General features: G+C 39.6%; 1 protein-coding gene across 1 annotated transcript in view; it reads right to left on the bottom strand.

Moving 5' to 3' along the window:
• The window catches only part of FBXW7 (F-box and WD repeat domain containing 7), a 181,400-nt gene extending 155,306 nt beyond the window's left edge, over positions 1 to 26,094 (bottom strand). Inside the window, exon 1 of the mRNA XM_042049561.1 lies at positions 25,756 to 26,094. The gene's annotated coding sequence lies outside the window, so the exon portion shown is untranslated. The remainder of the gene's footprint in view (positions 1 to 25,755) is intronic.
• Positions 26,095 to 26,183: the final 89 nt, after the last annotated feature.

Consider the following 26,183-nt stretch of genomic DNA (forward strand, 5'->3'; position numbering starts at 1 on the left):
TGAGTCTAAGAGATGCTGGTCTATATACAGTAGAATTTTGTCTTGAAGAAGTCCAAAGTCCCTTCTGCCCCTAATTTCTCTTAATGAGCACATGTGGTAAGATAACAGGAAGTCAATACAATTTCTAGTGACATTTTATCCAGGACTGCCACCTCACAATTAGCATTTCAGTAAATACATGAGAACTTAGCAGAACAGCTGGTAGTGCTCTCTAGTGGAGATAAAGGAGGAAATGCTGCAGACTTCATAGCCATTGCGGCTTCCTGAAACAGAAAATAAACTCATTTCACCGCATTTTAATCACAATTCTCTGTAAACATTAAAAATGCCATTCCAAGCTGAAGAGGCAAAAGCAGAGTGAGTCCCATCAGAACACAGATTTCCTAAATATCTACAAAAGATAAAGGTGGGTTTTCCCTTCATCAGTTCAGCACATTGCTTCTTATCAACTTACTTCACTACAGGCATATGACAGAAGAAAGACCAGAGAACATCATTATGCAGTATTTAAAGTGTGCTTTATTTTCCACATCCAAAAGCAATATATACTACAGGTAACTACTGCAAAGCTTAAGGTAGATGGATGATAGAACACAGATGAAGTGGAGCCCCTCTAGTGTACTCCTCTATAACTAACATCACAGTTGACACAGAAAATTTTGCAATAAAAAACTTGACTATCGGGAGTCAAGGAAGCTAAAAATCTTGCAAAGAACTCTGACCAAGACCCGCATTTTTGAGTGCAACACTTTGTGGACAAAACAAAAGAGTATCCTTACCACACTGACACAGGCACAGGATCTCAGCTGCATATTTCTGAGATCTTCTGGCTCCCAATCCATACACAATGCAAAATCTTCATGGTATGCCAAAATTACTTTCTCAACAGTACAGTTACACATCCAAAGCAGAAGTGAACACACTGTTTTAGGTTTCTGTCAAGATGACCTTGGATTCAGAGCTAAATCTTTAAGTTTCTGGTGCTGCCTCTTCCTTTTTATTTTGAAGGAGGAAATGAGACTAGTGAATACCTCCTGTGTGATGAGTGAAATTTTGGATCAAAGTGGATGCTAATTGTCAGAGCAGGTAATACAGAATAGAGTAGGAATGTAGATACGATCTTTTCTGATTTTAAATACAGTAATAGAAATTCTAAATCCCAATTAAGTCCTCAGTTCTATCTGTGCAGCCTTTAAGCTTTCAAATCAAAACTTAAAAGGACATTTTCAGTGCAATCTGAATTTATTCTTCATGGTTATGTAAGTTCAGTTCCACTTAACAAAACTGAACAAAAGTCAGCAACTGCTGGACAAGGAGGAAATTATTTCAGCAATTTAGCAGTAACATGAAGAAAATAAATGGGTGCCACAGCATACATATGAAGCTACAGTGAAAAAAATTTCAAGTTTACAAAGGCACAAAAATTTAAGCTATGGTCACTGTGAAAGATTAAAAGTTATTTGTGCATTTTCATCACCATCTGTCTGCACAGGCAATCATAAAGTGGTAAGGTAATGAATTAAACTTGTCCTGTGTGAAAGATGGAGACGGTTTAACAGATCTATGAATGCCAGTGTAGGCTTACAATGTGGATGTGATTAGGATGGCTTTGGTGGAAACACTAAGCAACAGAACAGCCTGCACACTAATTCATGTGTTCTCTCAGTTTTCTTTAAGAAAGCTTCAACAGCACCCCTGAGGTGCCTCTTTAATCAGTTAACTGAGGGAGAAGGAAGAAGAAATTTTATACAACCTCACACCAAGAAATACAAAACATTAGTAGGCCATTAATGAAGTATTTAACGTTGATCTTTTGGTCCCATCAAGGGCTCATTCTCCCAGAATCTGTCTGAAACTACCCCAGTGATACCTTGTTTGTAAAGGATTTTTCTTTTAATTTTTTATAAACATTGGAATACCCAACTTTTCAGGACGCAACAGTTCCCATGAGTAATTCACAATAATCCCAAATGGTTCCAACACAATGACCCAAGCTACTCACACAATAATTCTGTTTTGCAATTGGAAGAGAGAGTAAACACAAACAGCGAGGCATTTTTTCAATGATGCTTTCAGAGACACAGGCTCACCTCTCTTGGTAGGGGTAATCAATGTAACATTATCTTCTCTCAGACTAAAGAAAAACTACTGCATAGGGAAATTATTACTTCTGACCTTGTATATCAGTCCTTTAATGGCTTACAAGCTATTAAATTAACATAAAGTTAGACAAACTTATCTCTGTTATTGTTCTAAGGCAGTACTCTCCACGCCTGTCTTCAGACCAGGATTTACAAAGAAAACTCACAGAGCAGCACAGATGCAGATATATGCAGAAAGGCTGCTAAATTTACAGCAATGGGAATCTGCAAAACCAAAAGAGGTAAGGTGCCAAGTGTTCTATGAAACAGCTGAAGAACATAGCAATCAGTCTCTGATCGTAAGGAGGGTTTGCAATTTTATTTTCTGCTTAGTTTAGTTTGCATAAGATTAAAGAGCAGTGTGTCAAAGCAACTCCTAACAGTCCCGAAGGTCTTTCAAATTCTTTCAACAATCTAATTTTAGGGCCAGGTATGGAAAATTTGCAATTCTGTTTATTTACCTTGTACCAGCAGCCAGAATAAATTCTGACAGAATGATTTTCACTTTCTGGCAAGTATAACATCACTGAAGCAGACAAACATCAAGAAATTCCTCAATATGGTCTCGGATAGAGTTTCTACCAAAGGTATCTAACATTTTTTCTATATTCACATAGATGTGTGAGATGAAAAAATTATGAGAGACACAAGTAGAGTAACCACTCTGGTCTACAAGCACCATACTTGTCATTCTATTGTACACCCAGAATCCAGTGGACTCCTTTGAAGCAGTTGGTCCATTCATATATATATATGAAAATATATATATATGGAATTTCTCACTTACGTAAATTCAGCTGATCCAGGCCTTACCACAGTGAATTACCACAAGGTACAGGATAGACAGGCAGTTGTTGAGACAATCTTGAAACTATTCTCAGTGAAAACATGTCTCAGGTTCTTGGTAACCTGCATACAGCCACCCAGCATTGTGTATCATACTCTAGCAAATGGAGCTACTCAGATTATCAGTTAAGTCTGTGTCTGCTTCCAGATTCATATGCAGTACTGTTAAGCCGTCCTCCAAGATCTTTCAGTTCTGTGGCTATCTAAATATTTTCATATTTATGTTTAGTATTTAATGTAATTTATGTTTAGATATTAGTATTTAAACAGGAAAATAAATATTGTATTTATTACATGTATCATCCTATCTTAACTGGTTGCAACTCGATTCTTTATAGTCCATGCCAACAACTAACAATAGTTCAAGGTGAGATATTATCAGTAAAATACTAAACTCCAATCTCACAAAAAACCTAAACCAATAATAACTTAAAAAAAAAAAAAAGAAAGCATTACTCTCAGTGTTAGCAAAGCCAGTAAGTCTAAACTTAAAAAAGACAACTCTAAAGAAGACATCAGGCACCTTTTAAAATAAGAATTTTATCAGTAACTTTATCCATTTCCCACAACCAAGACCGTATTATCATTTCTAGCTTAGCTATCAACTCAAGTTTGGCCCATGACACAACATTCTAACTACTAAGAAAGAATAATGGAAGCATTTATGAGAAAAGGAAGGGCTGCTTGCTTTATACTTCCCACTTGTTTGCTAACAAAACATTCTGCCTGACTTTATAAAATAGCAGCAGTCAGAATGAACAAACAGAAAAGAATTAAAACTTAAATGGGATACAGTACTCTCCCCCAGTAAGCACCATTTCAATAACAAAGCATAAAAAGGGCAAAAATGAAACTGACTTTAAATTGACCAATCCTGTTAAAAAAAAAAAAAAAAAAGACAAAAAAAAAACCACCAGAAGACTGTCTTTGCTAAAAGAATTCTATTTTAAAAATCTAAGGAATATTTCCTTCCAAAAATCTGGATGTGCTTCATACCAATTCCCAAAACCGAAATAAAGGAAAAAAGCCAATCCTGTCTAATGGCATACTGCATGCTAGACCCTCCTTCTGCCTGCTGTTTAAATTGCTCCAGACACCAGTGTCCACCAAGACAAGGTTCCTGCAGCTCTGCTTCTGCTCATATTCAGGGACTGTAATTCTACCCACACAAAGCAGAAGGATCCCATTCCTTCATGCAGTGGTAACAGGAGCATCTGTAACATGTACTATTTTTAGAAGCAACTAGTCCACGGCCAGCTGAGAGGAACGAGGAGCTGGAGACCGGGACACTGATCTGCCGGCTGGCTGCTGCTGTATCTGACTCAGAGCGATGTGCCAAGCTCTCCCTGCCCTTCACTAACACCTACATCATGGACTCTACTGAGAAAAACTTGCTAGAGCCATTTTTTCACATCTCTTCAACTTGCTTCAAGATCTCCTGGACACTCCCGACAATTTTTGTACATTTCCAGTCCCAGGCAGACAATGCTTTGTGGGTTACACTCTGGTGATGTCTGCATGCTTCTCTTTGCAGCTCGCAGGCTTGAGTATTTTGTAGACAGCTCAAGGCTTTGGTTGCATCACATGATGGCAGGTGCCAAAACCAAAATTTAGCTCTCTAATTCATACACATACTCTTAATCCCGTTCAAAACGTCTAAACTTTCTTACAATTATTTTGACCCACAGGAAGATACGTGTATCTGAGCACCAAATGATTTCCAGGCTTTTATATCTTGTAAGAGCTCAAAATCATTATTCTTATCTAAACTGTACACTGGCAATTGGAGTAAAGCACTAGTTCAGTAAACGATAATTCTAGCACAAGAAATTTTCAAGCATTAAAAAATCAGAACATCTTCTTGGCTGTTCTGCGAAATTCATTTCAGACACAGGGATTGAGCACCATTTTAAAATAAAGCATGAATGGGCCATCCTACAGATCTAGATAAGGCACATCCCATATTCAAAAGAAGAGAGGAAAGTCTTAACATCTCCTCTCAGAAAATCAAGCATTTTGGTAAAGTTTTTACAGAGTACCATGAAACTTGAATGTGTATGTCTCCAACACTGAGAAAGTCAAACACAGAGCCATTCAAGAGCCCCATTTATTTTTAGCTTAACTGTTGCCCATAGGGCACTATAGAGACTTTTTTTTTCTTCTCTCTGCCTTCAACCCCTCAAATAAATCCCCTTTATTGGATTATGGATTAATGCAGCAACTATAGCAGTAAGCTGTTTCCATGAGCATGAGAAAACATAAGATGTGTACCATTAAGCAGAGTAACATCTCACTTGGAACTTGTGGGTCTGTCTTGAATATTACATTCATTACATGATGACAATATATATGTTTCATTAAATATATTTTGAACAACATCAATAGCATAGAAATTTAGCACCTGCTAAAACACTCCCACAAACACTTTATTCATATAACTACCTATTTCCTTAAAGCATCTAATGTCCAGTAAATCTACTAGCAATTCATTTTAAGTCACTGCTCCCATTAAACAATTAATAGCTATATGTATGTTGAAGAACACACTAATTTAAGATTATTATGTAAATTACAGGCTGCCCTTTTAATGCAGAATGGTGAACTACTGATGCTGCTTCATTATCACAAAGAAATTAAACTGTATTATTATATTGGCATCACAAACTTTGATCCCCTGAAACAAACACTCAGAACAGCACTTACCCAAAGACCTCAAAACATCTGACAGATGTGTACTCTCATTTTATAGAGTATCATGCATAAAATGGAACAGTATGCTCTTGAATAAGAGAATTTCAGACAAAGTCAGTGGCAGAAGCTAGGAATAGAAACCCCAGTTCTTCCAACCATCACACCACTGCTCTGTCTGCATTTCCACCTCCAAAAGACTGATGAAAAAGGCAGCTACATGAGTTAAAAATAACTTCTGATTAGCAAGGCAAAAGCTCTACGAAAACCAAACAAGCCAGAGTCTCACTCAAGGCTGAACTAGAACCAAAACTGGGGAAACAAAATGTTGTACATCCAGGTTAATGTTTTGCTCAAATTAAGTGAAACTGAGTTTTCTAAGACAACAATTTTTGTCCAGTAAAGCATTAGAAGCTCTCACCTATAAAGCTTCTTCTATTAGTCAAACTGATGTAGCTGAACAGACTAGGCACAGAAAACCTCCAGATTTTAAAAGGACAGAGAACAGCCTTCAGAACAACTTCAAGTTGAGAATATGAGTTCTGATTTCATCTGGGCTATGTAAATTAATATGAGGAGGCTGAAAACTTGTGAAACGGAGATTTTTCTAGGAAGATGGCAGAAGTTTAAAAAGCCTTTGTCTTTTGAGAAGGGCAGACTAGACAACTACTATTTACATTCTGCTACTCACTAATTACTGAAGATTTTAAGGAGTGGGAACATTTAAGCAGTTTCATGAAACCCCTTTTTTGAGGCCATGATAGTCTACACAATCCCATACTTAAAGACACAAATTTGTCTTCTGAATGTTCCTTTAGGCCCACCTTGGTTAAACTCCAGCTACCCATTTTCTCTTGATACCTTGCTTACCTAAAAGAATAGAGTGGTTAGGTCTCTTCCATTTGTAGATGTGTGCTCACTTGGGTGCTGAGCAGTTATTTACTTTTCCTCCCTTTACTCCCATAACAACATTTGGTGGCCTGTATTGAATATATTTCATTCTGGTGTGTGAACATATAAGACCCACAGATTTTGTTGATTTTAGTGGGGAGGAGAACAAGTATTTACCACAGGATGGTGAAGATTCATTGGCAAGCTTCGCATTTGCTGCTCTGCAAGGCCTGGTACTATTTGATGCAAATTCACCTAAAGAAGTTTGGCTCGGATCATGATCTTGATAGTAGGGGATTATTAGGAAGCTAGGGAAAAGTGTTGAAATTTCTTCCATACACCATTTCCCACTATAGCTGGTAATGTTCAATCATTTTCTGTATAGATTCCAAGCCACAATGCTAAGCCACCACAGGGATTTTTCTTGTTGTATTGCAGCCGATTCATGCTTGACAGTCAAAACTTTTACTGTTTCTCTTGAGGAATGGTGTTCTGAGGTACATGCTTTGAAAGATGAATATCAAATGCACTCTCCTTACTGCAGATGCAGTGATAACTAAGAGCTATACAGAACATATTTAACTGTATATTGCAGATGGCTGCTGGTTTTAAAACAAACAGATGTTCATAGTATCTTCTTTCTTCAATATATGCAGTTTGTGGGCTGCCAGTCAATATTGAGATTGATGTTTAGGAAGTTGATACTGATGAAGAAATGTATAATGAAAAAGCTAACTGCAGCACAGTTCTAGACAGCTAAAATTCTCCAATTTGTTTTATTACTTTACCTTTACTTAAGCTATCTTTCCAATGAAAACTGCATCAGAATTGCCAGTTTTCTCTTACATGTACAGTTGGCATCAATTGCTATCACGTACTCCAGTTACAGATGGGTGTGCAGTCATAACATCAACACAGCTTCAAAACCAGTTCCCCAACAGTGGGCTCTTAAAACACAAGTTTCCATATAGTAGTATGAAGGGTTAAAATGTTTCATTTGAAGCCCCACAACCTCTTCAATTCCAACACTCATAAGGATACTTTGAACATAAAGAATTTATATGAGTTGTGTTTAGTCAACTGCTGCCATGCTGACTATTCTTACAGTACTTTTATAGTAACTGCTATACTGTCAAAATCCTTGGGTACCTTAATTGAGTCTAAACAATATTGAGGACATAACCTTCAAAATTTGCACATTGGGAAACTGAGGTACAGACACATCAGCAAGTACAGAATTGCTGAGGAACATCTTTGAGTATCTGTCAGATAGGGGTGTTAACATGACCTGTGGAAGGGGCCATTCCTTTAAAAATCCAGGCTGACTCAACTAATTTTTAAGCTCACAAAGGAAAAAAAAGTATTTTGGAGAGGTATAAAACTACAACAACATTAAAATGTAAAACAAGGGTGGGAGGGCAGAACTGGACAAGCAAAGGGGTAGAGGAAAAGAACTGCAGCCAAAACGAGACACAGAGGAACGACCAAGACTGTGATAGAGAGCAAAACAAACCTCTGAGCATATGCCGAAAGGCCAGAGAGAAAGAGGAAAAGCAGGGAAGGCAGTAACCAGAAGAGCCAGGCAAGAGGAAACAGCGTACTGTGCAATCAACTATCCTACCCAGCTCCTCAAAGGAAGGGGAAATGAAAAAATGTGCTTTTTTTCTGCTCTTAAGTTTCCTCCATGCAAATTCTACATTAATGACATTTTGATGCTATAGGATTAAGAAGAAAACTAAAGAAAGTTCAAAGCTACTTCCTCTTAATAGCACTGTTGAGCTATAGCTGTTAACCAGAGCATGATGGCAACTCAGGTCCACTCCGAACAGGATCAGCAATGCACAATCTGGACACATGCTCAGTGTGGCTGCTTCTCCTCAATATGTTCTTATGAAAGCTCACCCCATCTCATTCCTAATCTCAGAAACAAGTTTATAGCAACAGGTGTCTCAAAAATGAAATCTTGATGAATTTAAGCATGGACAGTTTCACTGCTTGTCACAGTTTCTCCCAAACTGTTGCAGGGAAAACTTGCTTTTCCTGAGGAATTAGGAGCATATCAGGGTACAAAACTGCTCCATGACAAAAATAGTAATTCAAAGACTTTATTTGTATTACAAATAGAGTTACTACTATAAACTAGACCCAACAACCATAACCACCAAGCATACAACACAATACCTTGTAACAAAATTCAGAGTGTAACTAAAGTGCAAAGTATATTCCAGCAGCTGCTCCCACCAAATGACAAGTGCAAATCTGCAAATCAGAAACCAGCCAGCTACAGAACATCCATGCTGCACTGTATTGCCCCATCCTTAATACAGAAGTATTTGCAGAGAAGGATAAATTGGTTTCATACAGTGCTTTCATTAGAGAGAAAGTCTCTAATCCTTTTAATCATGATTATAACTTCATGTGTTATATAATGTAAATAGATCTGGCAAATCTATCTGAATCTGGCACTTCAACTGCAACACTATAATTCTAGTTACAGGAAGATGCTCATCTTTAACAAGCAATATGATAGGTTTTTAAAGCAAGCTGATAATTACAAAAATGACTGCTATGTCATCCCACCTGATTTAACAACCTTTCATTACAAAGACATCAACTTTGAGAGCTAATTATTATCGTTAACAAAAGTCTACAGCATCTAACAAATTTCTTCTGTGTCTTAAGCATACAGCCAGGAGAAAAAAAAGCCATTTGCTCATTTAAATAAACTATTAGGAAGTAATTAAAGAAATAAAATAAGGTCACTTAATTAAGCCACAGGCTATGGTTAAGTCATGTGTGTTAATCACTTAATAAAACAAGTCAGACAATCAACAGTACAAAAAATTTTTTTTGAAGACTAATACTAATACACTTTCAATTCAGAACTAAATGAGTACCTACTTAATATGCTTCCTTACAGTTACAACATAAATACCTTCTTTCTTTACATACAGGTTCCATGAAAAACAGCCTTCAGAAAGTCAGTCCTGCCTTTTCTTGTTTCAGGTGGTTCACTATACTGAGCCACCTAGCAAGAAAAGCAACAGAGAGGTACATGGTCCCTTGATTTTTACGTTGCTGAACTCAAGACACAGCACTGCATTGCTCTTTTCCCTGCACACTTTCCTTCTTCACAAAAAACTTTTTATTGTGCTTTAACAGAAGGTCAGTGGCTATCACTTCTCTACTCCAGCACAATGGTGAATTGAAACAAGAACCCATAGCTGTTTAGACCGACAAAGCAACCAGTATGTCTAAGCCAATAAAGCGATTTGTTCATTAAAGCTACTAATAAAGCAACCTTTTGTTAGTCTATGAAACATCAGAAACCTCATAGAATGCATTTAACTATGCTTTCTTAAAAATCACCAACTCAAAAGTTCTTAAATCTTTTAACTTCTCCACTTCCTTGAACTGATAGTAAAATACCTTTGTGTTGACTTTTCAAAACACAGCAAGTGCGATGTGAACTTTCCTGCCTATTCATCAACAAAAACGTTTAGGGCTTTTGGTGAAGAGATTCCCCCCTGACAAGAGCTCAAATTCATCATATTAATGGCTTATGTAAAGCTTCCTATGGAACACTGACAAGCTGTAATAGTGACCACCACAGTTATACAAAAGAACAAAATCATTCAAGGGGTGCACTTGGTTTGGATCGAAAGATTCACTTGGATTTGACAAACAAAAATGAGAAGAGCTGTAGTGAGCAAAGATCAAAAATGCTGTTAGCACTTGTACCCATTGCTTTCAATTAAACTGAAGCAAAGTCTGAATCTGAGTCCCCAGCACTCACTGTTGCTGTGAGGAGAGGGTTTGTAACTATTCTCAATAACCACCAGCACTAACACGACAGCGGCCACAAACTTCCTCCAAGCAACATCAGTATTTTTGCCTTGACTTTAGCTGCACAATACCAGTAATCCTTGAAAGCATTAAAATGAAGTCTCCTCCCTTACTCACAATTTCTAGACTTGCTTCATTAACAGGTAGCTCCATTATTATGTGATTAGAGACTGGGCCACCAAAAAGGGAGGGGGAAAAAAAAAAAGCAGTTTTCCATCTAATTACCATCAGCTAGACAAAAATGCCAGACAGGTATTTCCTCTAAACCTCTATATTTAGAACCTGTGAAAGACAATTTTACCAGCAGCAATATATAAGTATCGAAGCTGCACAATGTGTTAACACAGGAAATAAAGCGAAACAGTATGTGAGGGGAGAAAGTATAATGTACTCTTACTCATATTTAACAGTGAAACACCCCTCCTCCTAGAAACAATCTGAAGTCATTCTTCTGCTGCCATTTCTCATCTGCATCTTTTTGTCAAGCACAGCTCAACTACTGGATTTTTTTAATATGCCCAATAAACCCAAGCAAAAGAAGCAAGTTTCATCCTTATTACTGCAACTTCTCCAGAACAAGATTCCCATTTGTTACACTGGATATAGCATTTGAATTTTCAGTTAAAGTTCCTGTAACAGAATGACAGTAAAATATTTGTTCCCACTCAGAGATATTTACAATCAGACAAAGTTCTATCCTTTGCTATTCAGAAAAAAATAATCTTTATTTATAAAATAAACAAGTCTACTATCTAGGACAGCGATAGCATCCCTCCCTCTACACTGTGACTCTCACTATCAAGGCATGAGATTATATTCTCCTTCTGGAATTAAGTGCTTATTCTAACAATAACACTTCAATAGCATGCGAAACTTTTCAATTAAACAGTTGTCAAGCAGCCTGATAAGGCACAGAAAAACAACTGATAGCTGAAACGAGTCATACAACAAGTTTTGCAGACTTCCTAGATCCTGCCAAGCAAACACTTAATCAGTGAGTAGCCAAGAGGCAAACAAATGACTATTAAAACTCACAGCAAAAAGAGACAGATAATTTTATTTAATTGTAAAGTTTTGACCATCTTCTAAGGTTTTCACTTAAAGTTTTTTTTGACTTTGGAGCCCTTTACCCACTATTGTACCACTGACATGCGCTGGCAAAGAGAACAGCAGGACAATAACTATTGCAAAGACATTAGTTCTAAAGAGAGTTACACAATGGTTTTTTTACATCCTCTTTGAGAGAGGATACACATGACTTTCAAACAGCAATTAAAAATAAATTTAAACACAAAACTTTCCTATTTAAGTTCTAAAGTCACACTTGGCTAATTCTCCCTGCCCATACCTGATCAGATCTTCCAACAATTCTACAGTCTAATATTCATTTAGGCAGAGAAGATTTATACAAGAATCAATCAAGAATGCTACACACTGCCTGGTATTTGTGCTCAATTGCACTTTTCAGTTTGCTTAACTTCCAAAATTAATCCTCTCCTTCAGTTCAATTCTACTCCTCACACAGTACAAAGTCAATGGAATTTATGTTCCTAAATGACTTAAGCGTACTTGAAAAGTCCCACTCTTCAGAGATTAACTTCTTGCTCTTACAAGTAAATAAATAGAAGCTTAGACTAACAATTTTTTATCAAAGGAAAACTGACAATTAGTTCTTTTCTGAGGCAACAAAAGTACATGACTAAGAAGTTTGACAAATTTACATTTGTAGCTACTGATGCAGCAAACATTATGCAAGCACAGCTTTCTACAGGTATTGTTACAGCCAAATCTAAGTGTATATTCCAGTGACTGCAGGATCAGACCTGGATTTCATTTATCTTCACCTGTATTCCAGAAGAACTAATATGATAGCCCACCACTAGTGGCAACAGAAAATTAATCACTGAGTTAAAATGCTTCACAACTATCTTCAGATTTTTCCTCCATGATAGCAATCAATTTAACACTTAAAAAAAAAGCTTTAAAAAAAATTAAAGTTATTTAAATAACTTACATAAATAATAACTAGTATTTTAAATAAACACTCTAAGTTACATGCCTTTAACACCTTAAGACCTAGAGCTGTAGCTTGCAGAACCCTTCTGTATATTTCTATAAATAATACATTCTTTAAATGTATACACTTATAGGAGTGTTTAAGAAATAGACTCTAATCTATTCTTATAGATTCTTATTCCCAAACACAATCTATTCTTATAGGTCTCCTACAAATCACCCAGTTAAATAAAGGCTTTAGAGGCATACAGAAAACCAATAAGGATTAAATTTACTTTTCTTCACAAAAGTGCTCACATGGCATGATAATAAAACTGAAGTTCACAATGCACTCTTAAAACCACAGACCAAAAGAAAATTTCAATTACAAGAGCTGAATTTTTGTTTGCTCTGCCTGGTTGCAACAGTTGTAATGCTGACATGGGAAACTTGCTATTTATCATTTCAGATAGATCCTAGTGTTTCTTTATTTTTTCATGATCCATAACATCAGTAGACTGAAACTTCAGAGTTCCTAAGCTGATATTCTAACCACATTAAAAGATGACCACAGGAACAACTACACAGGAATTGCCATTTCCTAGAGACACAAATGAGAATTCCTCATCCTTACTTTAGGACCCATCATTTTCACAGGGTCAAGCAATTCTTCAGCAAAAATCCCCCCAGTATAGCATAAATTTCAGCTGCAGTTGCCACTCATACGGTTGACTTCAAAGATGAAACACGAGTAAGCACTGGTACCCAAACAGCACCTCTACATTTCTACAAGAAAAATCACGTAGTGAAGAAGCATCTGTCATCTTACAGAGGTGAGCTCTTACAGCAAAAACTGCTTAAATATAGAAGAACTGGGACCTGAAGAAATGGTCTCTTTAGGAACAATGATCCCCATTTCAAAGGACTATGCCAGAGGCAAGTGACATGAAAGGCAAAGGATAGTAGTTGTTCTTGCCCCCTGCAACAGAAACACTAGGCAGCAGCTAAGGAAGCTAGGAGGAGCCACCTTCAAAACATGAGTGACTCTTCAGGCAACAGCCAGCAGATCTATAGGATTAGTTGCAAAAGGATGCAATGGAGATGAAAAATTTACACGAGTTCAAGAAGAAATTATACAAGTTCTCAGAAGAGAAATCATTCAAGAATTTCTGAATAAACAGAAACAACCTCTGGCTCAGAGATCCATAAACTGAAAGTAGCCAGAAAACAAGCACAAAATGAAAAGCATCTAAAATTTATCTTGTTCTCAATGTTCCCCATGCATCCACTTACACATTTTTTTTAAGATGGATCATGTGAAGAACTAGGGAACTTCTGGGTTCCTGGACAAGATTTTCTCTTTGATGGCTGTCAGACACAGGATACTAGACTAGAAAGAACACCAGTTCTGCCAGTGTGATCCAGTGGGCCAATTCTTCTAGAATACATTTAAAACTATTTAACACAATTTAAAACAGAACATTTTAATTAAAATATAGAAAAAGTATTTTAACTTTTGGACACCTCTCCCAAAACTGCCATCTTGATAAAATATGTAACACTCAAATGTTTTAATGAGCTTGACCTTTCAATCAAAATATTAGTTACAAAATTATATCTCTACCGGAATAACATTACTGATTATTCTCCACTAAAACATCTACAGCAGTTTCATGGCTTTGCCTCCTAGACACTGTGTCTGTGTAAATGCTTACTGGGCAACGGAATGGTTCTACTACTGAACAGTTCCGGCTGCATTTTGCTCCTGAGAAAAGCTAAATGACTTACTTTGGTTTTATTTGAAGGTTGTTTTCCTTTCTGAAAACTGATACAAAATAAAATAGATAGAAGAACATGTCACAGGCATCAGCCTGTTCACTAATTAGGGAGACCTCTATAGCCTGTTTTCTCCCTTTCCACTACACATCTCCCAGTGTTTCTGCCATCTGAATTCAACATCTCCTAGACACTGCATTCAAAGTCTAAGAAAGACTACTTGAGCACGTAAGTTTCTCAGCTGCCACCACTCCACTACACAATTTGAGGGAGTAGAACAGAGCTAACAAACCTAAACCATGAACACCTCAGCTGGAGAAAATATGGCACTTTTGCATTTTCTCTTTTTACTAGCAGAAATCAGAACTGAGTGATTCCATAGGAACAAGAAAAAAATATATTTATAAATAACAAAAAATTATATTCACCTCCTGCTAAAAATATCTAGTATTAGAATATGAGAAAACAGAGCACTTACCTACATTTGAAAGAGCCAGTAAATATGATTTAACATGTTACAAACAAATAAGCCTTTCATGCATAGCAAGCTAGCTGAAACAATTGTTTGGAGAATACGATTGTAAAACACATGCAGGTTGATATCAGAGAATTTACACAGAGTGGTTTCTGGAAAGGAAACTATGATTTTTTAGGCCAGTAGAGTTTTATAATAACAACAGTGAACTAAGGAGAAATTGCTTAAAAAAACTTTCAAAAGGCCTCCCTCAAAGTCTCAAGAGGCCATTAAGTAAAATTAATATTGGTGTTATGGGAAAATTTGCATTTAGATGCCAGCAATAAAGCATCAAAAGAAAAAGCAGTAAGTGTCTGTTAATTTGCAGAAAAAAAGGGTTAACAGCAGAAGGCCACAGTTCTGCACTAGAACTGCAACACATATTCCCTAATGGTCCAGAAAGCAAAAAGTGGCAAAAGTGATTCATATAAAAGCTATTAAGGTTAAGATAAGAGAAGGCACCTTGAGAATTCCATGTAGTCTAACCATGCTAGATAAAATAGGAAATACATGACAGACAAAATAATCAACAAGGTATTGTGTGTCCGGGTGAATATTTTACTCACCAACTTCCTGGATCTTAATTGCAGATTCAGAAAGAAACATGTTGACTCCTGATAGTCCATAGAAGAACAATACTCAGTTAAAAAAAAAAAAAAATTAGGATGTGTATTAAATATTTTGAAGAATATTACAATTGGTACATTACAAACTGAATACAGCATTTTAAATAGGCACTTTGTATATATATAGCACTCCTGGGCAGGCATACTGTAAAAATGGTTTGAAATGTAGTTAACTAGAAGTTTAAAAAGGTGAAATTTGGTAACAGGAATCTTAAAGGGGAAGCCAAAAAATCATTAGAAAGTTTGGGTATGTTGATTGTAACAGAGATGCAGAATAATATAGAGGAAAAGGCACAGGAAAAAAAACCACCAAGAACTTTAACTGGATTTTTATAACAAAAAGAATATATTCAACTAAATTGGGGTTAAAGCATCACAAAGAATGTAAAGAAGAACTGTGAACTACTTGAAGCTTTATACGTGAAACTTTTCAGTGGCACAATCACCTTTCCAAAAAGTGATTCTGAAAGGAAATAAAAAATATACATGCTTTATAATGAAATCCTACTGCTTTTCTGAAGATGGCAACTGAGAGGCAGAGAGAATACTACAAAAGTTAAACTCTCAGCTCTACAATCAGTAGAATTCTTGAATGCAAATGTTTTTCTCTCTTTGGCAGCTGCCACTAAGCATACACATAGCTCTGCAACCATCACAGCACATGCTGCCTTTACTCCAGCTAGCAGGTAGGTTATATGGGGAGTAGTGTAATAGTCAGGCTGCAGGATCTGACATACTGTGATAAGGGAGGTCACAGGAGATAATAGGACAGTAATCAGGACTGTTACTGCAGTGATGGGATACAGCAGCAGGCAGAGGACACAAATCCACAGGAAACTAGGTTTTGTTAGCTCCACTGCTCACAGAATAATTTGTTTCCCTTGTGTTTTACAGATTTGAATACTAATATTTCTGTACATTGCAGCTTTGATCACTGTGTTAAATGTAGCTCTACTGAATAAAGGATTCTTTTGGCCAGATTGGCATGCTTATGACTGTGATATGAAGAGAACTTGAGGCAAAAACCTTTGAAGATCAAGTACATGCTCTATTTTATAGGCTGAATTGGCAGTAGTAGCTGAAGGTGGTTTATATCACGCATATAGTTTACAGCATGATACATAATACTTCTGCAGTTTAGTATGAGGATTGTAAACATTTTTAGATTACTTCAATTTCTCTTGCTGTTAAAAGGGGCAATACCACTCTCTCCTTACTGAAAAGGCTAAGAAGTCAGGCAGCAGCAGCACTCATGTTGCTTCACAAGCAGCTGGATTTGAGAAGCAGATGGCACAACCACAAAAATGAGGAAGGAACAGGGGGAACAAGATCAGCCCTTTTGGTTATAGCCCATACTCCACACTGGTTTCAGCAGATCATCAAACCACAACCATGAGGTTTCAGGGCACAGTTAAGCTGATCTAATGGCCAGCCAGTGCCCAAAGGATTCGCTGCCAGCTGTGCATCCCCCATGCCAGCTCTAACGCACATTCCATATCACACTGAGCCAACTCAATTTTATTTTTAGTTCTCTTCTCACTTAAATTCAGGAAACTAAAATGATAAAAAACCAAAATTAATTTGAATAGTCTTGACAAAAAATTCGATTAAACCAATAGCAAGTGCAGGAAGAGATATGGGTAGGAGAAGCTGTTTGGAGCCATTCCTCTCAGTAGCAACTAAGCAGCTCAAATACAATATGAAATGACAACCCCATAAAGGACAAGTGACTATAACATCTCAACCTCTGTGAGGTTTGAAATTATCATATGAAGAAAGGCTAAAATGTTTAATGGCAAGTTTCTCCTTTTTAATCTTTGCTAGGTCATGCCTAACCTACGCAATCAATTTTGTTCCCACCACACTGCAGTGTAAACAAACAACAGCAATGAGAAGGACCAAAACGTTAACATTTCTTTTGTGCCACTAAAGAAGCTTTTGTTTTTCCAGTCATTCCCAGCACCCTTTTGAAAGGTTCCCACAGCCCGTGTAAACAGCCACAAGCTGAGTGGGATGACTGTACGTACCTCCTACATAGGCAGGCAGCAACCACAGCATGCAGCTCCCCTCACTAGACAGCCACACATCCACCCCATGACAGGGGACAACACCCACCTCTACCCTTCAAACAAAACTCCTGCCTGTGCTCCTGAGTCACACTGAGTGCTATCTAGTGCTCCCACCAGGCCAAATGTCAGTAATGGTGGAGCTGAAGTTTGACCCTCAGTTATTTCACTATCAGCCCACCTATTTTCTGTAGCACATCAGGAATTTTTTTATTTCAAAATATTCAAGCATAACAGTGTTCAAAGCACAAATAACAACAGATTCACCATGGCAATAAGCTATAAAGCTGGGAATACAATACAACACCTGAAATCATAGAATCAAAGAATGGTTTGGGTTGGATCTTAAAAGTCGTATAACTCCAACCCTTTTGCCATGGGCAGGGACACCTTCCCCTATACCAGGTTGTTCAAAGCCCCATTCAGCCTGACCTTGAAGATAGGATGAAAACACAGGACATCCTGGAAACAAATTAAATGTAACTGTGCATGTCAAAGTTGTTTCGCTACAGCAAGCCATGTCTAAGAACTGCCCCAGTTGTAGTGCACTCAGGTATGCAAAACTTGCAAATTTAAGTTAAACATCTGGACAACCTAAGGAAGCAGCCATTATGGAGATAACCAAGGTTATTAACAAACACTTCTGCATTATAATATTGCAAAATGTAAAGTTCAGCCACCTGTGTATTAGAACCCCCCTAAGATATTATTAGTAGGGCCTCTTTCACACATAGAATCACTCCCCCGAAGACATAATGTGAAAACACAGAATGACTACCATGTTACTAAGGGGCTACCAAAGCCTGCATGCTACTCTTGAAATGGTTCATGAACATCAAGTGGCCCTTCAGGGCCATGTATCACACAGCTGGTAGTGTGGAGCAAGTGCAGGGCAACACAAAGTCCAGCAAGCTGGAAGTCAAGCAGTGACCAAGTCTAGCTCTTACTCAGACCACAGACAGCAAGGTCAGAAACCTCTGCTACCACAGATAACACAATGAACACACCATGAAAATGGAGGTATATAACTGCCCCCTTCCACCAGAGGTTTGTCATAAGGTTTGCGTCTGCCCCATCTTGGCTACACAGACAAGTTTAAATACAGGCCAGGTGGATGAAGTATAGCAGGTTGAATCATTGTCTCCCTCTTCCTCAAGTCTTGCAGTGAATAGCAAGTTAGGAGAGAAGCACGGTGCCCCAAACAAATTGATTATTTTAAATTGATTTCTGCTGAAAGAAAGAATAGGGCCTGCTATTTACGCATGTGGAGAAAGAAACAGTGTCAAAAGTTTCCTGGTTAAAAAAAAAAAAAAAAACCACTGAAAACCACAGCAACTTTGCCTTAGCACGATTTAAAGGACGCTGAAGATACCCTCAAGATCTATAAAAACTGTCACTATTGTACTCTGTAGTAAAGAAAAAAAAGAGTAACCTGTCATTGCAGTGATCCACCCACTCAGAGAAATGCCACAGATCTGCAGACATACTCATCAGCTCTGGCAACAGCAGATGAAACTGCCACAGCAGAACTCAGAAAAAAACATTAAAAATAACTTAGACAAGGGTATCTCCAGGATCACAGTTTCAGGGCCCTTTTCTGTTGTGCTAGATCATCTCTTGCTTTGAGTATCATTGCATGAATTAAAACAAAATGACAAGACATAAACAGCAAGAGAAGTAGATACTCATAGCAAGCTGCAGGTTTACTGGCCCAAGCTCAGGGCCACAAGTAACACAGCTTAGCAAAGACATAGACAAGGGTGAAGCAAAGGTGAAGACATCCTGTTTTCAACTGAGATTCAACACTATGCCAAGCTGTGTGGGGTCACATTTGCCACAAAAGATGAGTAACATTTCCTCAGAGAGGTCTGAATCCATAGCTGTAGTTTTGGTTATCGGTATTTAATGGTTATGGCCTTGAACACTAAAGAATTTAGAATATTCTAAAGCCTTACTAGGGAATGAAGAAGTCAATGAAAGCAATGTACCCACTACTGTCAGGTCTAGCAAAGAAATGCTAGATTTTGCAGCTACTGCAATTGCTAGCGAGCAACTTCTCAAGCATGAAGTATGCTACAATGCTGAAAAGGCTTGCACTTGCCAGGGAACACACTGAGCAGCTTACCCTCCTAATAAGGGAACTTGGGGAAAAGCTTGAAACCTTTTCTTCCCCATTGGCTTATGATGCTTCAGGCTTGTTAGTCATTTAGTAAGACAAGTAGCTTGTCCTGAAGTAGCCTGTTCAGTTCTGAAAACACTGTGACTATTTTCATTACTGCAGATATATAGACACACATTCTATCCCATAAAGCATATCACATATTTTACATAAAGACAGTAATAACCTTTCACAAGCAATTTTGCAATACAGCAAACTAACTCCTTATAAGCATAGGCAGATCCTGCATGCTAGAGCAGATCTAAATGTAAAGTTTCACCTTTAAGAAAACATAGTAGACTTTATACTGAAAAGCACATGCTCCAAAAGTATCCACCAGCATCTGTGGGAACGCAGAGCTAATGCGTGCAGTAAGGACATTATGACAGTCAAAGAGGGCAGAGTTTAAGTAGACACTGTCAACAACACACACCCAGGGTTTGCAGTTCCTGTCCTTCTGAAATTCACAGCAGTTGCCACAACCTACAAGAACATAAAGCCACAGCTGAGTAGCTCTGACTCTGCATGACCGAATTAAGGAGTTCTTCAATCTATCAAAAGGACCCACCAAAACTTCACATGCAATTGCGTCGCCACTACCACCCTTAAGTTCTCTGATAAACCCACCACAGAAACACACAGGAGAAGTCTCTGGTAACCTGCATCATGTAAAGGTCAACTCCCACATTCCAAGCCATCCAGAGCAACATTTCTAAAGAGTGAAGTGCTGAAGAGGGAAAACAACAAGCTCTGACACTGGACCAAAAAGCTGAGTAATAGGAGAAGGGTACATAGGAACAACTACAATGATTATCTCAGAATCAGTTCAGATTTTTTATTTTCAAAGAGAGACTTGTGTAAAGAGGGAGAACTGGAAGGGAAAAGGTTTAATTTATTATTACAGCCCAGGATACTGGAGTGGCAAGACTCATTGATTGAGGTTTATGAAGAGTTTAAGAGGAAATCATTGCAACTTTACTGCAATCGTCCTCTAACCTCCCACTCACCACAGCTCCAGCTCCACAAGGCCAGGTCTCACCACAGCACATGCACACCTCTCAGCTCCACCCTAGGGCAGCCCTCCTGCCTCAGTAAGGAGCCAGATCTTGTGCTTAGAAAGTGTTCAGCAGTACACTCTACCCTCTGAGTGCACTTCATCTCAGCCTGCCCATGCTGAAGAGTTCCTAGACTTCCCAGTGCTACTTCTCCAGAGAAGTATCAGGCAGGTCATGCCATCCACACCACTGAAAGGTTTTCAAGCAAAAAAGCACTTCAAAACATTCACACTTTGGACAACTTTGAATAGTCAGCCCTTGAACAGGACACATTACTTAACTACCTCAGAGCTGTCCCTCTGCTGTAAGCAGCCACCCAGTCTCAGGTCACAAGACAAATTAGATTCACCTAGGCCAGCTTAGCCAGGCACCGCCTGTAACAGGCTTCCCCGATACTGGAGCTGCTAGAAAGCAGTCTTGTGTGATGGACCCATCAGAAACACAGACCATGTAATTTCAAGAAAACCCATTCCTTTCCCCTCCACATCCCAATGACCCCTGCCCACAAAACATCTAAGGTACATCAGTATCTTAATCAGTTTCATAACAATGTATTTGGGTTACAAAAATCCAAACAGCCCTCAACCTCTTAAGAGAGTATTAAAGGGAAACTGGTTTTCTTTTTTTAAATATAAGCTGTGGTGAATAGCATTGCAAAATGTATCCTACTGGTGTAACTCTAAATTACAGCCAAAACTGAAAACAGCATATAGTTTTTTGTTTAGTTGGGGTTTTTTGCTTGGTTGTTTTATATTTTAATTAAAACGTCCCTCATTTCTCTATTTTATGGCCATATTTGTGGTTGGTCAGAAAACTAGACAAATTCTACTAGTTTATAGTGTAACAGCCACCACGGATCATGCTGAAGGGATTCAGGCTGGGGAAAAAAAGAGCTGTTTGAGAACAAGTCTTGCTGTTGCAGCTACCTGTGAGCACACAGCTACTAAAACCATCACAGCAGAAGTGTGCCACCAAAGCAGCACACACCAACACTCTTCATCCTCCAGCACAAAGCAAAGCCAACTGTCCCAGCTTAAGACTCAGGCAAAGCTCACCTGAACTAAGCAAGCTAGTTTTGGACAATATTTCACACACCTCCTCTTACCAACCACCGGTGGATGTTGTATTCTCTAGCTGATGGTAACATCTTCAATTGCCCCAGCAAATGGGAAAAGATGTCTGCTGGTAGGTTAAACATGACATTATAGAAAAAATTGCATTGTTTCACCCTTGTAAAAATAACTGCAATTATTTCAGAGGACACCGAGAAAACAAAATAGAGAAGAGCTACTGAATTACACAGATCTGTCTACTTAGCAAAAATGAGAGCAGTCTTGAGGAGATGAAAACATATTTTTTGCTATAGTGAGCATGAACAAGACTGAATGCAGTAGTTCCTTTGACATTCCTTACTTTTGAAGTACTTGACCTTACAGACATAAATCATGTTCACATTACTAACAAAAAAACCCATCAAGGATCTATTTGAAAGTACCTGACTGCAGTGTATGCACTGATACAGGACAAACACTGGAGTAGCTGGCAAGAACCACTGGTGGAAAGACCTAGGCAGGATTCACAACATTACAACAGTTTAATTGCTCCCATTCCCTCTTCCTGCCCAAGAAATGACCCCTCACAAGTGAGCCACAATGCCTCTCGCATTCGTTACAGCCAAAAAACATTTTGCTTATGCAAAGTTCTCAAAGAAAAAAAGCAAATGTGTACTCTAAGACTTAAGTAAGAGCCTAATCAAGCTGTTATATTTATTTATTGATGTTGGCTGAACAGAGAAGGGAGCCAAAAATTGATTACTTTATTATTTCACCAATAATCTTTATAAAGTGAAAGATGGAGAACCACATTTCATTTTCAATTAAACGCAAAACTGTGACAGGTGAGCAGTGGACAGGGATTTAATATTCCTCCTCCCTCCTAACATCGGAATAAGGTACCCGATATACCTGACATGTTTATTCAAAACCAGTCGCTTCAAAACAAGGACTTGTCCACTCCTCCCTCAAAGCCACCAAACACGTTCACCCAAGAGGAAGCCACTAAGGGTTGCCAAATGTACAGAAATGACACAGCCCTAAAGTACACACTGATAGCAACTGGAAGGGTGTTCTAGGACGGGGACCTGTAAGCACCTAGTGCTGCCTACAGTCTTTTGCAGACACCCACTGCTGACCACTAAGACACACAGGAGACTGGGCTAAACTGTCCTTGTTTGATTTAGCCAGAAGAGCCTGAGTAGTAACCACCACAAAGCAAGACCAGTAAGTTTGTCGACAATAAGTCAGCTTCCATGCCTCCATGGTTCTAGGTCTTCATCAGACAAATACCTGAAATCTTTTGTAGCCTTTGCTGTCACGAGAGACTATCTTGATGTCCATAGCAGTGATCCAGGTAAACAGATTTTGTCTATCCCGTGAATAGATACAGCATTTCAGTACTGAACCATCCATCAGTTTCCACAAATTCACTAAAGCACAATACCTTGCTGTGGAAGAGCATTTTCATGAGCAATTACCCACAATGTTTATCGTGTCTTTCCAGAATTACCTGACATACACAGTCCACATACAACAAGGCTGAAGCAGGTCTGCAGGCAAGGTCTTTCTGCTACTTCTATTTCAAATGTAATGTACATATAGTCAGTTAACAAGCATGTGCTCTTCACAAAAAGATTCAGAAGATTAAACATGTTCATTAAATACAGCCTGAATTTTAAAAACTCTGTTTACTTCAAAGAGACAGAAGAGTAGCATTCCTCTCTATTTAATAACATCGCCTGGCCTAAATCATCACGCACCATTCCTTTCTTTTATTGATTCAGAGACAACAAATTCCATTGAAGTAATTAACAGAACTTTTGCAAAATACCATGTGCGTACATAACAAAGGGAAGTAAAGTTAATTTGTCAGTCTCAGTCTAAAGATAAAAAAGAATTCTCTCCCTAAACTGAAAAGCTATTTATTGTAAAATCTTTCCTAACAGTTAATGGAAATGAAAATTATATACTTTCTGATAAACATTTGTTTCCAAACAGACACCGTTGTACTAGTAAACTATTCAGCTTGAACAAAGGACCTACACTGATTAGATATAAACTGCAATAGGAGGAAAAATCTAAACCTTGACAAAAATAATTTCAAAAACATGAAGTGATAGATCTTTTTGAGATATTTATGAACCTGGAACACCAACAAGAATGCATAATTGCCATCAAGTGACAGAACTGGGCTGCCATTAACAACTGGATAATGATGGAGAAGGGGAAGATTTAAGTTTGGGACTAGGAAGTGCCTTAAAACAAATGTAATCACCACATGAAAAAAGGACATCATGTCATTTAGCTCCTGTAGATATTAAATACAGCATAGAATTGACCATCTCCTTAACACTGTGTCCTGAAGAGAATGCACCTTCCTTTCCTAACCTTTGAGTTCTGCAATCAAGAAAAGCTAGGAGGGAACCAAATCGAGAGTTCAACTTCTTTTACACCCCTTTTTAAAACAGCAGTGATGAGAGAAAGCTTAAGATAGGGAGATACTTCAGACTAAAGAAAATGAATGTTCTTACCTTCAAACTTGGTCTCAAAATGAAACTGTGAAAGATCAGGTGCCCTGCCTACCTTTAAAATTCCTACCAATGTCTAGGTTTTCCCGAGTTTTCAGAGCTGTCTCCTTCTCAGTGGAATGTACAACTACACAACTGGGAAACAGGCAGTAACTGCTCTCAAAAGTGTAGCACAAACTGAAGGACAGAGCAAGCATCCATAGCTGGAATTCTGGAATATGGCCTTCTGTTCACACCCATGTATTTTAGAGCTTCACCAACTGTGTACATTTCTGCTACGTTTTATTTTCCTCTGCTTTCAATTGCATCTGTTAAAGAAAGCACAGGAGAGCAGGCGCCTAGCAACTGGCCCACAGGATGTTCACAAGCTGTACACTCTTCTTTTAATGAAAAACCAGACAAATCCTACAACCTTCCCCTTCAAAGTCTTTCTAGACTCCTTCCAGGAAAATGTGGAGAAGACTCATGCAAACAACAATTTCCACACAGAGTTACAGTTTCTGGATCTCTGTCTGAACACTGTCTCATCAAATAAACGACATTCAACCTACTCCCTTCATTTTTTAGTTCATCCTCCTCATATGTAACAAATTACTGTATAAATTTAACACCCGAATAGTACAATTTAACACTAGCAGACACAATTGTTTCCTCCCTGACAAACTACTGAGGTGTTTTTTTCAGTTAAGAGGAAGTTAAGATACTCTATTAAAACAATTTAAGTTTTGATACGGTTTTTGCTCAGCGGGAAATTATGCACGCGGCAGAAATGCTAAAAAGCAAAGCAAAACAGAACCCAAGCAAAGAGAGTCCCATTCCCAAACGAGACCCTTCGTTCCCCAGTCACGGAGTAAGGTCTGGAGTAAGAGCAAGAGCACTTGCTCGTGCCTCGTGAAGCAGCAGCTACTCCGATAAACAGGAAGAGCCAAAACTACTCCTGGCTTTTAAAACGCATTAAAAATACTTTACATGGAAACTAAGCAACTCTTTAATAACGTTTTTCCGCGACAAGAAGAGCTGCATTTTCCACCCAAGTGTTATGTAAATGAGCGGGCAGGAGGCAGCCGCGGGGTCTGTTAGGAGCCACTCAACCCTATAGAGAAAAGAAGGAAAACGGGGGAGCGGGGTGGGGGATGTTTGAAAGCCTCGGGGCTCACAGCACCGCGGCCGTGCGCTCCGCTCCCAGCCTTGCACAACTTTCTGCCGCGGCAGTTCCGCTCGGCTCCCCGGGCGGGGACGGGACGAAGGGGTCTGAGCCCTCCGGCCGCCCGCCCGCCGCCTTTGTTCGCGGGGGCCGCCGCTCCCGGGACAAAGCGGGCGGCAGAACTTGCGGAGGAGACCTTGGCCCTCCCCGGGGGCCGCGGCGGAGCCTCCCTCGCCCCGTCTCCACGGCGGGCGGGAGAGGCGCGTGGACCGCGGGGCACCAGACCGTGCGCGGCCGGCAACGTGAGCCGCATGGGAAGCGGCAGCGGCCAGCGCCTTGTCCCCCGCCCCGGCCCCCTGCCCGCTCCGCCGGCAGCCCCGGGGCACCCAGCCCCTTCCCAAGGCGGCTCCTCCCGCTCGCACTCACTTTTCGGGACGGGCTCCGCTGGGCTCTCCCTCCGCTCGCGGCGCGCGCGCCTTCCCGCCGGCAGGGCGATGCGGTCGGCGAGGCGGAGCCACCCTCCCCCGGCGGGAGGGGGTCCGCTGTACCCCCTGCCCCGGGGCTGCCGCCGGGGGCCGGGTGACTTCAACGGGGCAGGCGGGTCCAGCCCCCCCTCCCGCCCCGGGCGGGCTGCGGACTGGTGGCCCTCGAGGAATCCCCCTGGTTGCGGGTGTCCCGGCGGCGGATCAGGTGCGCCGCCGCGTCCTCTCACATGGAGCCACCGCCTCGCCGCCCCTCGGCGCCCCCCGGGCCGGTCCCCGCGCCGCCGCCGGCCGGGAGGCGAGTGGCTCGGGCCGCGGCCCCCGCCCCGCTCTCCCTCTCATGCACTGCGGGCGCCGCCGGGCCCCGGCTCC

This window comes from Corvus kubaryi, unplaced genomic scaffold, assembly GCF_017639235.1.
Source record: "Corvus kubaryi isolate FWS band 111438036 unplaced genomic scaffold, C.kubaryi_AGA036_p1.0 71, whole genome shotgun sequence".
NCBI classification, from domain to species: Eukaryota; Metazoa; Chordata; class Aves; order Passeriformes; family Corvidae; genus Corvus; species Corvus kubaryi.